Source organism: Andrena cerasifolii, chromosome 2, assembly GCF_050908995.1.
Source record: "Andrena cerasifolii isolate SP2316 chromosome 2, iyAndCera1_principal, whole genome shotgun sequence".
Lineage (NCBI taxonomy): Eukaryota > Metazoa > Arthropoda > Insecta > Hymenoptera > Andrenidae > Andrena > Andrena cerasifolii.
Genome location: NC_135119.1, coordinates 13132913 through 13146500, shown reverse-complemented (window position 1 = coordinate 13146500; position 13588 = coordinate 13132913). Strand labels below are relative to the sequence as shown.

General features: G+C 33.0%; 2 protein-coding genes across 4 annotated transcripts in view; one reads left to right on the top strand and one right to left on the bottom strand.

The window, feature by feature from the left end:
• Positions 1 to 1737, bottom strand: part of LOC143366286 (annexin B9) — a 171661-nt gene extending 169924 nt beyond the window's left edge. Inside the window, exon 1 of the mRNA XM_076807225.1 lies at positions 1725 to 1737. The gene's annotated coding sequence lies outside the window, so the exon portion shown is untranslated. The remainder of the gene's footprint in view (positions 1 to 1724) is intronic.
• Positions 1 to 13588, top strand: part of Dsb (scavenger receptor class B member debris buster) — a 62583-nt gene that overhangs the window by 35146 nt on the left and 13849 nt on the right. The gene's annotated exons all lie outside the window — the stretch shown is intronic.

Sequence of the window (13588 nt, the reverse complement as noted above, 5' to 3'; positions counted from 1 at the left end):
GAAATATTAGTTTTATAGTGGCTTGCTGCTTGTTCAATTTGAATATTGAATCTGAAATTACAAACATTGGAACGGAATGGGAGATATTAACCAAAAATTCCATTCCAAAGCGTTTAATAGTTGTGAACGTTAATAATATCCCTAAATAGGTATTAGTGTATTCATTTTTTATTGCATACATAAATTAACTATAAATTTCATACAAAACGAGATGTAAATTTTGGAGAAAATTTAGCTGTTGCTTGCATTTCCTTCTTTAATATCGTTGAAATATATTTTAAATTATTTGAATTAATTTGAATTACATTATAATATACCTACAGCATTTCCTGTTGCGTGTATACGCATAATTATTTCATAAGCTATTGAAGATATAAGTTGTTCTCATGAATGTCACTCGTTTTGACCGGAAGATATGCTGTGAGACTTGGACATTTTCTGAAATCATGTTGTAGAGATTTAAGTGTCACCTACGTTTTTTTTATATATAACTACATATTATTATCGCGTCCATCATATGGTGGGGTACAAAGCGGATTTAAAAACGTAAATTATAGTCCACTTTTCATCAATCATGTACAATTAGGGCTGTTCTAGCAGCCTCCAGTACTCTGGTACTAGTACTACAGTACTCTAATAATCGAATATTTGGGCAACCGGAAATCCGAACGGAGCCGAGTCGTACATTGGTAAAAATCTGGCGACTCGAAAAGGACCGAGTAGCTCGAATTTTTTCGAACGGCTCGAATCTAGGTATAATGTAAGTAGGTACATACCTCGAGCAGTCCGACTGTGTCGGCTAGCTTGAAGCTTGAACGTTTCGGGCAGTACGAATGTTTCGAATATTTTAAACAACGTTTATCTAATGGAATGTAAATAATTGTCCTTAAATAATGCGAATAATTAAAATGTAAACTGTAAATGAAAATATTCTGTAACTATTGCAAATATGAGTAGAAGATTCAAATCTCTCTTTGTTTATCCTTTTCATGTATGTATGAACATATTCATCATACTTCTCTTTCTTTTATCTTTTTTTTTCTCTTCTTACTTTTTTCCGTTCTTTTTTGCTTTCATCGTATGGGCTATATTTCTATCACGTCACTGTTAACAAGGGAAATAAATAAATGATTATGAGGTACTTGCAAATGTTTGAATATCTAGATCTTGCAATATTCATTTTTCCAATTTAATTTGTTTATTTAATTAATGTAAGATCACAATATCTACTAATCTGTAACACCCTTTGTTAACAGCGACGCGACAAAAATATAACTCATACAAAGAAGGCAAAAAGAAAGAGAAACGTAAGAAGAAAAGAAAGATAAAATAAAAAGAAGTATATGAATAAGAAAAAGATGAAAAAAGAGAGATTTAAATTTAGTACTTATTTTCAATAGTTACAGAATATTTTTATTTACTGTTTACACTTTGTAGATTAATTCAATTGTTACTGTCATAAACTTAGAAACTAAATTTTGATTCTCGTTAAATTTCCTAACATCACCAATTGTATTATTTCTCGCATCTCCTTGTTCAAGTTTCTCCCGTTAATTTTACAAAATAAAAAAAATGTACACGGTATGAAATCCTTTTATGCAACTCTGTAAGAATTAGCCCTAGAAGCACAAGCATAGACGCGTAACGCTCCAATACCAGTGTTTAATACTTGTAAACAAACTTCTTCTTACTTTTACGTCAGCCTGAAGAGCGCTAGGATGAACTATAGATATGTATATTTAATAGCATACGGTGGTCCCAATTATAAATATTTTTAATCACTCGGAGGAAATGCCGGCGACGGTAAGAATGCGATCAAAACACACTAATTGAACGCAAACAGACTGCGTTACCTGTTCGTTTTCACAACAAAGCGAAACTGAACTGCGATCCTAATAGACGTCTGACGTAAAACAAAGTTTATAATCTATTCGAGGGAAATGTCAAATGCCGGTGAGTATGTCAGTGACAGCGCACAAACGGGTGGAGGACGTGCTTCACGGTTGTCGAAACATCGGCAAATGTGTGACCTCTAAAGCTATTCCCACGCGAATCTCCAAATAATTACGGGTTTTGTGATTGAGAGCGCTCGAGGCGCGGGATGTGAAAATGAGGGATAGACGCCTGACACGCAATAGGAAAGAAAATCTGCTGCGAGACACCGGTGAAATAATGAAAAGCCGAGAGGATGAAGCCTGTGTAAGAAGGCACATGTATTTTAATAAAACAGAGTTTAGAGATATGAGTGTTGGATGACCAGTCTTCTGTTGGCCATAAGTCATTAACTGTTTTAACTGATAACTGTAGCCTGGCTACTGCTAAAAAAATAAATTAGTCACCGTTGCATTCCTTTTCTTTTTAAACTTCGCGCAGGACGTGGCATACAAGTCACCCTGTAACTAAAATACATTTCGGCAAAGCTGTATAAGAACAGGCCTTTTTCGGCGAGCGGTCTTGTACGCAAAAGCGAACTCAAGTAAAACTGTAGTATGCCCGAAATTTCCATAAAGCCACCATGTTTATTGGCAAAATCTTATATTTACTCCATACTAGGTAGGTATGGATAAATTTGTGTATCAGACCATTATGGGAGAATTCAGAAACAGCATATAGATCGGTTGTGATAATAGAATTTATAGTAACTGTGATAATAGAATTTCTATAACGCCTCATGGTTTTTAGATAAATAAAATCAAAATTAACAGCAGTTTCTCCTCTGTTTCTATATTAATAGTTAGTGTTTAATTACCATTTATTCGAATTGAGCTTTGTTTTTACGAGGAAAATTATTATAAAGTGAGGAAAAGGCATCCACTGATACTCATATGGATAAGGGATGTTCTGATCGTACAATTGCAAAAAAATCAATAAATCATAGACTCTTATAAATAATTACATGGGTGAAGATCTATGGTAACAATCATTCCCAATGTGAAAATCAAAAACTAACGAAGAGGCAGTGTTCGTGGCTGATGAGGGTTGTGGCGAAAGAATTGAGAAGTGCAGCCCAACTTCTCAGAGAATTAAAATTTTTTATGTAACATTGAACAAAATTTGTATTGTAACATTGAACAATTACAACGATATATCGTTGCTAGTAGGGTAAACGCACCCATAAATGAACACTTAGGGCTAATGAATGAACACTTTTATAAAATTATGTTTGCAGCGCGATTGGTTCCACGTGCTGCAAAAATTGTTTGGATATGAAGCAAGGAATTAAAAGAAGTCTCTAATTAATTAATTGCTTATTTTAGTAGCTTATTTTACTCGTTTTAATATAAAACGTCCATTCACTGGTACGTGTTCATTTACTGGTACATCCACCCTAGTCACCTTAAAACTACTGGCAATCACCGAGAAAAAAGTTCACGATGGGCCGTGTTGCCTCGAAATGTTCGTGCCCTGATCAATGGCAGACCCCTTCAGCGGAATGCAGTCAGGGTTACAAAACCGCACCTGTCCAAACATTTTTACACGGCGGGTTGCAAAACGTGGGAGCCGTTACTTATGAAGTATGAAACCCAAGGGGCACGCATGTATGCGCGCTTAAACAATTTTGAGATCACTTTCACTCTCGCCCGTTCGGAGAAACGCTGAACGAAACACGGTCCAGCGTAACCCGGCCATTTTTGGCACGGTTGACTGGACTCGCCACGTCTTCGATATTACGTATTTCGATGGCTGTTAAGTAACCGCACTGATGAGATAACGTTGTAATATGCAACATCGGTTGACGTTCAGCTGACCGTTCCTTGGGTAATATGCTGCTACCTACGGTTTACAATGCTAATGCGTTATATCGTTAACGTAACGATCTTCCACTGAAATTTCTGTAATTCCATGGTTCAATGTCGAGCAACGGAGGAGCTGGAATATAAATACTGATTAGATTCGTTAGATGAAGGCTCTTCGAATTCTTTGAAGTGTAACGCAGTACACGTGCAGTCTGCTCGTCGAATGACGAAATTTTTATACCATGACGAAAGTAACTAAGTATTCGGGGTGCAGTGTAATTGGACGATTTTTCATCAGAGTAGCATGAATTTTTTTAGCTACGTGCTTTGTACCAGAATTTTTTAGATCCTGCCATTCTAAAATCGACGAAATAAACGAAAATACTTCAATAATATTCAATAATTTCAATAACAATATTATTACCAATTATTGCTTATATTAATTAATAATACAAATAGTAATACAAATATTAAGAAATCGTTAGTATTAATATTAATTAATAATAATTTAGTATCAGTAATTTACCAATTGCTTCGCGAATTATTAGGATTAAAAGTTCTACATAAAGGATTATGCAATGTATGAAAATAAAATCCATATACTTTAGTTACAATTTTACAGCATACTGTTTCTAATATTTTAGGAGAGCAGGTGCTCAGCAGTAAAGATATAAATCCTTCCAATGTTAATTGCATGTCGCGTTATTTCAATTTGATTGTTTAACTCGTTTCACTGCATTTGAATCTAATTTTCCAGACTATGAGCAGATAATATAATATTACTTTCAACGTCAATAAACTCGTTGCAGGTAGAAGTCAATAACTTTAATGAACGTAGGATGAGCAGAAAATTAACGTAAGATGGGGATTTATATCGTGGAATTATTGAATTGTGATAGGCGACGAAACTGTAACGGAAGTCATTGGAAATTGTGATGTGTTCTGTAAACGACGGAAGTGAAAATTTTAACGAGCTGGACGTTCCGGAAACGGAAGCGTCGAAGGTTCAAATTGAACTTTCATAAAGTTGGAAGGAAAAAGTATACTAAACAAGTGATCGTAAATATAAGTCCCTCGAAATAAAATGCATGTGCGAGATGCCATTATGAACTTTCATGTAAGTGCATCGTCGAGTGTTGCATTAATTTTATTTTATTGTTCATCTGGTTAATAAAACCGTTCTGTAATATTGTTAAAACATTCTGCAACAGTATGCTGTTTGAATGCGTGATAAAGGAAATCTAGAACGATTCGACATAGACGGTGTGTGTAACAAATGAAATACGAGCAATTTACTGCACAAGAATTTCTTGAATACATTGACCGTTATTCCTCTTGAAAGCTTCCACACTTTCTATAGTTACAGGTTTCTCAATTTTTGCGCCAACTTACTTCTACATATTTACGCAGAAATTGGTAAGCAAAATGCACACAGAGATTGTATACTTTTTAAAAGATCCCCTCAAGCTGATAATTGTAATCAGACATGTATTTTAATTAAATTAAGCATCAATCAGTAGTCCATTATAAATATAATTTTTTATTCACGTTGTTAATTTTAGAAAATCAAAACTGTTTCTCCGTCGAATAGCTCGGTTCGAAGAAGTACTATTTCCTTTAATATAATTAACGGTTATGACTTAGAAAATTTTTTAATATATTTGTAACGCAATTCACAGATAAATATTTAATACATGCTTACCATTTTCTTTGTAGATATCATTTAAAAACGACTTTATAGCTTTACTGATAGCAAAGAATATCAACGAACAGTGTCTCGCAAAGTTTCGCTTATTTTTTTATTTTTTCGAAGGACAGTAGAACTTTAACCAAATACTCTACTATTCGAATATTCTCTTATAAAAACACATTGTATCTGTACAGAATCGCCTTCTTCTAATTGCGACTAGAGCTGGGACTATTTGTCCAATTTTTCGGTATTCGAATATTCGAATACTTCAGTTGCTCAATTATTTGGCGAATATAATTCAAGTATCCAAGTATTCGAGTACTGATGTGTTAGAATATCCAAGTATTCGAATACTATTCGAATATTTAAGTATTCAAATACTGATGTATTCGAATAGTATGGTGTGAATTATAAATCAAGTTCTTTAGGTTCACTTGTCAGGGTGAAAGCTTGTAAGCTAATTTTGATCCACTTCACACCATACTATTCGAATACATCAGTATTTGAATACTTAAATATTCGAATAGAATTCGAATACTTGGATATTACATCAGTATTCGAATAGTATTCGAATAACAACATTCGAATACACAAATATTCGAATAGTATTCGAATAATAACATTCGAATACACAAATATTCGAATAGTATTCGAATAATAACATTCGAATACTCAAATATTCGAAGTTTATTCGTAGCATTCGAATACTTGTAAAATATTCGAATATTAAATTATTCGAATAGTCCCAGCCCTAATTGCGACAGCTTTTCACAATTGTTAAAACTAATTCTGAATCTCGTAAGAGTACTATAAAGTTAAAAAAATGATAACAGTAAAGAAAAAGTGTGAAGTAAAGAATTTAGAAATATTGCAATATATATCTACTCCACGCAAAATTAGTAAAACGCGCTTAGAAAGGTGGGTCGAATATGTTAATAAGTTATATCTTGCATACGAGTCCATTGAAACAACCTGCGGCTTCTTTTTTAATTGTTGTCCTGTTATAAATGACTCTGGATGATGAAAATTAGATGGTACGTCGTGAAAGTTTACGAATGTTAAAAGTTTCTAACGAGCTATATTCCACGAAATTTATTTTGTATGTTTTCTGTGTTCAGAGTCATGAACTTGTGGCCTATTTACGGTTTATAAAGCTGCAAATCAAGAATGCTTTAACCAAATTGTTTCACGATAACGGGCACCTAATTAATTACAATCGTGATTGCATAAGTAGTTGTGATTTCTAGACCTTAATTGAAAACTAACGCAATGCAATACGTTAGGGTTGCTACGTAGCTGTGTTACACGTTTACCGAACTTTTACATTTACCCAACTGATTCTCATTAACTTAATTGCAAGCCTTGGAAAGAACAAGAATGTCATAGTTCAAGGTGAGCCATTACATTTATTGAATCAATAAGGAAAAGATAATTAAATTAGTGTGTCATTTTCAACATTTCGGAGGCCGCCCTCCATCCAACTTTCTCGCGCTTTTATACATAGTGTAATGGAAACACAGAATAAATATGCTTCCATCGTGATAATTAGTCGAAGACAGTGTTATTGGTAAAAATCACCAGTTAAAACTGTGTGGAATGAGGTGAAAGCCATTTATAATAATAAAATTACAAAATAATTACGCTACGCACTTCGTATTTGAAATTTGTTTAACCAAGAAAGCCTTACACATGTTTATTAGGGATTTTTATGTTTCATTATCGTGTAGAATAATTTAAATAGTATCATTAAGGGGTGTAGGTACTTCATCTAAATATAATTCTTAATTTATTCGCAATTTACATGATAAAAAGACATGTAAGGGTTTGTGAACATTTTTCCATTTTTCTTTTGCAGAAACGTAATTTTGTGAGACTAGTGATCTGTGTATTATTACAATAAAAAGTCATACATACTTCTAAGATAACACTCCACTTCTGCCTATGGGTACAGGAAATGACACGTGACTTCCTCGAGGATGTTCCTCATTACGCCATTTTTCTACGGAACTACCGACGTTAAAGTCAATAATAAGGCCGCATAGAAATGCACTTCCTTTCTGAAAACCTTTTACGATTTGCCGCGTAGAGTTAATAGTAGATTTTGTAAGAGAATGAGCATAGTTAATGCTATTAATGGTTTAGAAGAAAGAAATGTATGATCGGGGTGAATTCTGAGAAAATATTTTTTCTTCACAAACTCTTCACCACCATATGCCATTCGGAACTATAAAGCTTTGTATTTTATATTTTTTCGGTGTCTTTTACGATTTCCTACATACATATGCAGAATAGTATAACAGCTCAGCTATACTTTTAAGTATCTAGTATCTTTAAGGATTAAATTTACAATAAAGGCTTTTAATCGCTTTGTTTAACAGAAAATTGATAGATTTCGAATGAATATTTCTTCTCAAATTTAATGACGATTCGATTTCCATACGAATTAAATTACATTTCTATTCGTATGGAATAGTTTTTTTAACAACCTATCGATTGCTATACACCAAGTTCCGTTTGGTTTGGTGGCACTTTTCACTATGCTTACCCGGCTAGACCCAAGGCGCAAGTCAGTCAAATGGTTTAGAAATTAATAGGGAATATACAGACATATAGGTATTCTATATTTTGTATATATATATATAACCCAATAAATTTTTTGGGTAATAGCTCAATAATTTTAAGGGGGAATATGTAGGGAAAATTAATTATTAACATATCACCTTTAAAAATAAGACAAAAAATAAATAACTATGACCTTTTAAAGAAAATCTTCTATATATATAGTTCAATCATTTTAAGGGGGAATAAAAAATATATATATATTAATAATATAAAAATTTCTCGGGTTTAAGAGGGGGTGGACTTGAGGCGTATTCAAAATAGTATCACAGGAAGGAAGAATTACATTTACGTCTTTAACAGTTATTTGCAGTATGAATATGGAATAAAAAATACACAATTCTGTTAGCTATTTGCATGGTAATTTATTGAATTAATTAAAGATCACAGAGTACGATATGAATGTACCTCATTGCACTCGATAAAAACAGATAAAGATCGGTATACATGTATGTACGTACGCCGTAATTAATGTAGACGTGCGGCATAATTGAACAGTTATTGATGTCTACACCTTTTATTAGGTACTGGAATGTGATTCATCCTCTCTGCCCATTAGCATTCCGTACAGCACGGAGACTGATCACCAAGAGCTTCCGTACAGTTTTAAATATGTTTGACTAAGAAATCAATTTTTTATATTTCGAGTCTAAGTTGAATGCACTTGGATTGGAAAGAAAAAAGTTTTGCATTATTACAATGTTATTCTTTAATTATGCACATATCTATTCAATTAGGTATGTTTGAACAACAAGTTTTTCTTCTCTACGTTCGTTGATTACAAAAACGTTTTTTAATATTATGTTCATAAAATCCTAATACTATGTGGATAGAGTCCTACAGGATCCAACTTTAAAATCATGAAATTTCAATTTGTTACAGTAATATGGAATTTCTTGACAATTTATTAGCAACTAAATTTTTGTACTGTTACCATAGTATATTACTACACTTTCAATCTATTTTATTTACAGTTTGCTTATCTCAATACACTTGTACGTTAACAAACTTTCTTTCTATTTTTCAATGATCAGTGTTTTTTAATGTACTTCGGTTCGATCATTAACGACTGAAAAATCATTTGTTATTCTTATTCGTTCCTTACTAATACTATATTTTATCAATACTATTATCGACACATTTATAATTTGTTAACGCGGTGACAAACGTAGGTAGGAAATATAACACACAAAAGATTCACTTGACCAAAATATTATCATCCTCAGTTTTATTATTCACAATTAAATTGCTGTCAGTTGTTATGCATACCTAACTGAATACTAAGATATTATATTTTACACAAGCTTCATAAAAATATTTTACTAACAACAAGTTGGAACTAATTGTGTGCACTGCCAGTGATATCAGTAAAGTAATCTCGGTTGATGTAAAATGGAAGATATCATAAAATGTAAGTGAACTGTGAATTTCATTCCCCAGAGACCATCGACCCTAAGGCATGCAAAAATGATTGCAAACGTAGCTTCCGTGCAGCGATCCTTGACGAGTGAGCAATTTTCGTGGACGATCTTGGTTACACTCGATCCACCTTTTCTTTTCGAATTCCACGTCGAATGACAACCTTCTTAGTAAAAAGTCTTCCTCTAACTGTTCTTTCTTATTCTTCAAACAAATTGTCGGTGAATAAGTAGCTGCATGAAACTCTCTTGTTTCGTTCTCCTCATTTTTCAGTAAATAGTGCATTACACAAAAATTACCTCACATGGAGTGGACTGAATAATTACTTACTCCTGTACAGCATCGATATCACGCGCATTATAATTTTCCAATTACCGCAACTTGTATGAACATAATCGCATAACGTGAATAATTTGCTTCGGATGGTAATTCCTGGTAAATAGTATGGAATAGCATTATCCATATGTTGTATGGAAATGGAATGATTTAATAGGTTACAAATACAATAGAATGATTTTTTATTAACTTGGACGATGTATCTATTCAATGACGTAAAATAAAATCAACGAATTTCTTAATATCTTGCCTAATGTTTCCACGTATTATTCATATTGCTCTATTGCGACGCTTTAAATTGCAAATATTGACCGTTTGTGCGAAAGAGAGAAACGTATAGGTTTTTAGAAATATTCATCGTTCTTGTATATTTATTGATCGATACAAAATTATAGCAACCTTGTTGCCTCATATTGATATTAAATATTCACACGTAGACTAAGTAGGGTTTTCCATTCTCCTTTCACAATACTTGTACCAATAACTGGCTGCTTAGTGAAATTTAGGAGCTCTGACTCAATGTGTCTAATATAAAGTAAGGTTTAGCTTCGCTACTTTGTCTATTAAGAAATTTATTCAATAAATTTACTTTACTGTCTGAATTAAAATTCTTAATCAAAAACTTCATACTTCAACAGTGGAGAATCCATAATAATACTTGTAACAAAGGTTTATCACCTTTTGCACTTTATGTCAGGGATTTTAATGAAATTGAAATATAGTGTACTGTGGTGTCCCGTTGTAAGAACGCCGCTCGGGGCACAAGGGTCTTGGTATACTATGTATTCGACTCGCCTTTTCTCTTTGTCATCTTCTTTCAGTAATACATATGATATCGCCGCTATCTTGAACGAAATTTATGGCTTGTCGGTATCGCGTACCCGCTCGCTTATTATCAGTCTCTTGCACTCGCTGCGGCGATTATAGAAGTAGCGGGGATAGGAATGTTCAATATAATAATATATATATATATATATATATATATAAAAGTAAAAAAAAAAGTAAAAAAAAGTAAAAAAATAATTATTTGAATAATATATATATTATTCAAATATTTTTTTTTACTGTTTACAATATTAACAAACATTACCTAAAAGTACTAGTCACAATTTCTATTCATCTCCTTGTAATTAATTCGCAAAAAATACGTGATTTTCGAGCGATCTGACTGGTCCCCTTAACGGAACGGAGAACTCGTTCTCTTAACGGGGCAACACCGCATTTTACGAGAAATTAGGGCGTGCATAATAATCAATAAGTCCTCGCAGATACCCATATCCAGCTGACACTGAATTATTCACGGCATCTAACTTTCTAATGACGTAATGCCAAATTTATAATAAAATTACCAATGCCATCATCTGTAGCCTACGCACAGCGTCTTTCTCTCATTTTGTTTTTCTTACAATAGTAACTGTACATTGCCCTATATAAAACCGTCATTCACACAGCTGATGCTTCTCTCAAACTAGAACTTCACTAAAACTAAGTATTATGTGAAACAGAAATAAAATTGAATTTCATCATACCTCTTTTTTTAGGTGCCATATTGATACTGTAAAAAAAAACAATTAAAACAAACTGCAAAAATTCTTTTTAATAATTTTGTTGTATAATACAAGAGTAGCTTAATAAGTACTAAAAAGATTTATTTCATTATATGCTGTATTTACTCAGAAAAAAATCCTTACAAACGTCTTCATTTTTCGGCCGATCAAAGTAGAATGACCCCCTAAGGGGAGGTTCGGGTCTAGAGCCCCAAAAAATAGGTGATCTTTAGGAATTAATTAAAGGGAAACTACTATATATAATTTAATGGGACTTTTTGCATTGTATTAAGGATGTCTTACATTGTAGAAATATATTTTTTGTTTCATAATTAATCACTACAGACGGCACTGGGGAGTCGTTAAAGTCAAGGTATCAAAAACTTCATCCAAATCGGTGGGACCTGTATCCCCAAAAGTTATTATCCGATTCGACTGAAACTTTTTTTATTTTGAAGAATATACTTCTGGCTAGGGAGGGGGGTGTCAGAAAAAGTTACAAAAATGATATTTTTTTAGAAAACAACGACACTTGAAGTTTGATATCACTTTTCCCCTATATTTTGTCGTCCTTTTAACGCCTTTGAAAATTATAAATTTTCAATTTTTGTATTTTTTCTGGTTTCCCTCCTAGCCAGAAGTATATTCTTCAAAGTAAAAAAAGTTTCAGTCGAATCGGATAATAACTTTTGGAGATACAGGAATTGTTGGATTGTTAGCTTTCAGCATTTGGACGATAATGGGCGGTCCACTTAATGCGGAGTGGTCGTAAAACGCGAAGATATCTCACTGTGCGCAATCAGTTCCTTCGTTCGGGAAAGCATAAAATTGTGCAATAGTGCTAAAAAATGAGAAATAGGTATTATGTGCTAGGTATGCAGAAGATGTAACTAATGGCTAATTTACGACGCAGTCTGTGGAAAGATTTTTAAGTAACAGCTATTTAGTGATGGGGCGAAGCCTATCGTAAATAATATTCAGACTTCGCACAATATGTGTACAGAAACTCTATATAAGCACTACGAAAAATAATAATGTTACATAGAATAAAGGGAAGAATGTGTTCAAATTCGATATCGATATAGTTCTTAATCAATATTAATTCTTACTATTTAGAAAAATGTAGTATTATTGTTCAGATAGTAGTGTTCAGAAAAATAGTAGAAACTAAGTTAATTTTCAGATTACATTTTGACATATAATTAGTTACCAAATGTTTAGAACGTTACTGCAGTAATTACACTGACATAGTCTTTAATAATGTTCAATAGATACTGGTCATTAAGGTTGGACAATACCTATATCTATTTAGTATTGTATAATTATAAATAATCCATTAAAACTGAAATATTCATTTAGTCGATCAGTTCATATTATCATTTTTTAAAGTTTCGACAGCAGCATTACAATGCTCTCCATAAGTATTTATTAAGTTCGTAAAATTATAAAATTATGTACCTATTTCTTCACTGCAATGAAATAATGCACGATTGTTGATGATCCCGTCACTTTCGTCGATTATCTCGTACGGTGTTTCTCGTTCAAGTTATATTGAAACAACTGAAACTTTTAAGTTCGATTGCCAACTTCTCAAAAAACCCAATATTACATTACATTACTATGAACATATAATCATTAGTTAGATCGATATCCCACTTTGTGAATATCAGCCAACCCTTAAATACTTGGTCAAGCACGATAAACAAATTTCTGGAAGTGACATAACGACGATTCGAAGGCTTGCATTTAGACACGACTGGCCGAAAGATCTTCATCTCGAAGTCCTTTATTCGAGGACACGCGAAGAAAATGAATTTTAACGAAGGCGGTGAACAGCAGCGTCCGAGAAAGGAGAGATCGTAAAATTATGCAACGGCTACGATAATTTATACCACGAATGGCTAAGGAACACCATGTACCGCACCTTTCTAAGTAACAAGTTACTTAGCATTCTCTCAATTACACCATAAGGATTATTTTGATTTAATTTGCGCCGGGATTTTGAATCGAGCAAGAACCTAGGAGTCAACCCTTTTCACTCCAAGTATTAAATTAAATTAAAATTACACACTAATATTATTACAGGTATTGATGCGCAAAGTTTGATCCTGGTATGTCGGGCCGAACTTCAAGTTAAACTATGAAGCTCCATTTAATGGATAAAACTATGAATACCCATAAAATACTACTGTTTACCCGCGTGACGTAGATAAGAAGATATTGGTCGTAAAAGATTAAGG